The following is a 4,181-nucleotide window of genomic DNA, read 5'->3' on the forward strand; positions in this document are numbered from 1 at the left end:
TAAGGGAGGAATTGCAACACCCACTTGCTTCATGTAACCCAGTCTGCATTCCTCCAAGTGAGAATAACCCAGGTTAAGCTGATTACGGGATAATCGAGAATGAACCTCACTGGAAGGTAACGAAGATAGCATGTTTGAGTATACCTTCTCAGCTCATCCTCCTCGTAGACATCATTGTGTACATAAATAAACACATAAAAACAATAAATAAAAAATCGCTGACTCATCTTCATAGGACTAAATACTTTTGCATCTATCCACTTTTCTTCGAACTTATTTCAGCTAAGAACAAATGGAAAACTTTATTGTCTTAGACACTGCTTCTACTGTGGGAACTCAATGGCCGGTTTCACATAATCTGCGAAATACAGTAATTTAGGGTAGTATTAAAGCAAATGACAGCTTAAGCATGTAGACTGAAATCTCATTACATAATTCGCTGTAACGCAGGTATCGAGTGAAAAGTTCCAGAGTATCAAGGAAATCGTTGATCCTCCGCATCACGAATTCACTTGCAAGCAGAAGTATTCACTTGCAAAAGAACTGGATGATATTTTGATGATATCATGAATGCCAATATACTGTCAGAACGAAAAAAAGCAGCTGGAACGCTAGCCACAGCAATATGACCTTCACCTATTCGTAAAACGGCCGTGTGAAGGCCCTGTGAGTCCATAAGGAAGCTAGAGGGACTTATGGTGACAATGGAGACCCCTTTAGTATTGACACTGGACGAGGGTTTAATGAGTAAGTTGAATCCATGACAGAGATTTAATGTAGAGCATCTTATAGATCCATTTTTTTCAACCTTAGGGCAGAAAAGAAGCGATTCTAGGTCTTGAGTAGGGCTTCACCAGGGCTTCCCTTTTTACGCAGGGAAATGGATCCGGTCGAGAGCATTCAAAAGTGAACCTTTTCAACAGGTTATTTAGGCAGGGCACAAAACAAAAAACATGGAAAGGAAATAAAAATACTCCCCCTGTCTTGAACCTGGAAAGGATATTAATATAACAAGTATCTACAGAGCAACTTCTCTGGCATCTGCAAGCTGATGAAGAAAATAATAAACTCAGGTTACCACGCTTCTTTGAAAAAAAAAAAAAAAAATGCTGACTCCATCGACCACAATTTCAATCTTTACCCTTGCAAAGACTGAAATTGCCAAATATAATGCCTTTGCAGAGTGATTTCACATGTTCAGTGTTATTTAACCTCTAGAAACACAACGCATTCATGAAACGGAATGATATTGACTTTATACAGAGCTTCCTTTCAGATAGTTCAGGGTATACGTGGGAAAGTCTGTCTGACCTGTAAAATCAGCTACATGTCCCACAAGGAAGCGTCCCAAGTGCGTTATTGTTATAAATAACTGACTCCTGGAGGGAAAGTCCGCGGTTTAAAGCTGTGCAAGAACATATACGAACTGCAATAAATTTCATACTGCGAACATCATACCAAATGGGGCTTCATATTAAGTGGTTCAGAATTAGAGCTATAAAACCATTCGGTGTTTTGCAAGCCTTTTCTCACATGGGGATCAGACTACATAAAACTCACGCTTTTCCAGGGTTTATTAGAAGTAAAACAGACTATGTACGAGAGACACAATTTTCAGAAACTTTTTTTTATTGAAGCCTTCCGAACCGGTCCGAGGCTTCCATATCTTCACCTGTATAATCTGTCTTCTGGGAGAGGAAAACCGCTTCTTTTAACCGTGACTATATTAAACTACAAAGATTCCACAATAATCTCGAGAACCATTTCATTACATGATGCGACTGTCACAACGCACATGCATTCAAAAATAAACAAATTAATGATATAAAAAGATAAGTAAATATAGAGATAGACAGACAGATAGATAGATAGAGAGAGAGAGAGAGAGAGAGAGAGAGAGAGAGAGAGAGAGAGAGAGAGAGAGAGAGAGAGAGAGAGAGAGAGAGACGGAAAGATAGATAGACAGTTAGATAAATCAACTTATTCAAAAATGAAAAAGGTCCAAATAACTGTACCGGGTGCCTACGAAATGTCAGTGTGGCAGTGGTAATGAACCAGCTGATTAGAGGGCCAAGGCAGCTGTTATTCACGCTGCCGGTGACCTGAAACCCAGACGCCTCAAACCGATCTGACAATGACTATTTGATAAGGATTTTAGCTTTATAGAAAAGGTACGAATGAGAATGAATATCTTCACAATACAAGAGATGTATTTGACCGGTTTCGATTGCGTCTTCGTCAGAAATACATCGAAACCGGTCAAATACATCTCTAGTATTGTGAAGATATTCATTCTCATTCATACCTTTTCTACATCTGTCAATATGAATACGGTTCATCCGATTTTAGCTTTGTTTACGCCCGCAATTTTCCACTGCAGGATGTAGGCTTCTCCCTATATGTAGTGTTCATGTCTTGGAGGAGAAGCTACTGAAAACCACCCTACACCTACAGGCCTACGCGGGGGGAGGCAATTTAGTTGGGAAGGTAATAATAAACCTGTATAGCATGGTTGACCTTATCTAGAATGAGCTTAGTTATAGCAACCCGCTTTCTCCTTACATCAAGGGTATACTCCCTGAGCAGATATGTGTTGTGTATACAAACATACATACAGATATATATATATATATATATATTATATATATATATATATATATATATATATATATATGTATATATATAGACATATATATAGACATATATATATGTATATATATATATACATATATATATATATATATATATATATATATATATATATATATATATATATATTATATATATATATATATATATATATATATATATACATATACATATATATATACATATATATATATATATATATATATATATATATATAGAGAGAGAGAGAGAGAGAGAGAGAGAGAGAGAGAGAGAGAGAGAGAGAGTGGCGTGAATACAGGAATAACTACATTGCCTTCATAATGACATTACAACAAATAGTAATAAGATTAGTTCACATACTGATAGATATTGATAAACGAAATTGATTTTGATTCCATCGATTAAAGTCGAAAAAAATCACAAATGCACACAAATAAGGAATTGCTTATAGATCTTGAAATCAAAACCTCCAAATTAAACGCTTTGGATGCTTTTGCAATTGCATTAACCATGACTCTTGTGCATTTATCACACCTCGCCCACTCTCTGCCATAAGAATTGCCCCATCGTTAACAGATATCAAATCACACACAATCAACGTTTATTGCTTGAGGCAAAAAAAAGTTTACGTCAAACGTATAGTTTATGCTGATTACATCTCGAACGCTTAAACGTTCCCGGAAATGTTTAACACGAACGTTTGTCATCTTTAAACGTTTAGTAAATGTCACTTGCCAAATGTTGTGATGCTGAAGGTCTCAAGCGTGATGCCTCTCTTGCTTAAGGTTATGAGAGGTCAAATGGAGAGAAAAAAAAAATATATATACCGTTTCATTTTCCGTTATCGTGAGGATGCTCTATAGCCTGCAATCAGTATGATTTTTATCGTTGTTTGTGGAAGTAGAAATAAGTTATAAGCGGCGGTAAAAAATAACGTAGTTATGACAGTAGATTTGGCTAAACTATTATTTGCTCCTCTGTTGCAATGTGTGCGTGTGTGGGGGGGGGTTGTGTGTGTGTGTGTGTGTGTGTGTGTCTAGTAGTAGTAGTAGTAGTAGTAGTGATAACAATAGTAGTGACAAAAGCAGCAATAGTATTATTTGTTGTTCTTGTTATATAGATAGCAGTATTGGTAAAAGTTGAAATTGTAAATAACAGTAATATTATTTTTTATTATTTATTTATTTATCAATTTTTTGTTCTTACTGTAACAACATCAGGAGTAACAGCAACAATAATCTTAAAAATAATAATAAAAAAATCAGTTGTTGTGGTACTACCTGTACAGAAGTAGTAGTAATAGAAATATTGATAGTGAGAATGCTAGCAATAATTACAGAGGTTATATTAAGAACGATAATAACTGTAGCAGATGGGCAATACTAACATTATCATTAGCAATAATGTAATGATGATAATTCCATCACTGGCAGTTATTATTATTACTCTAACTTTTATCATTATTATTATTATTATTATTATTATTATTATTATTATTACTTATTATTATATTATATTAAGATTATATTATATATTATAAATTATTATGC

Source organism: Penaeus monodon, chromosome 39, assembly GCF_015228065.2.
Source record: "Penaeus monodon isolate SGIC_2016 chromosome 39, NSTDA_Pmon_1, whole genome shotgun sequence".
NCBI classification, from domain to species: Eukaryota; Metazoa; Arthropoda; class Malacostraca; order Decapoda; family Penaeidae; genus Penaeus; species Penaeus monodon.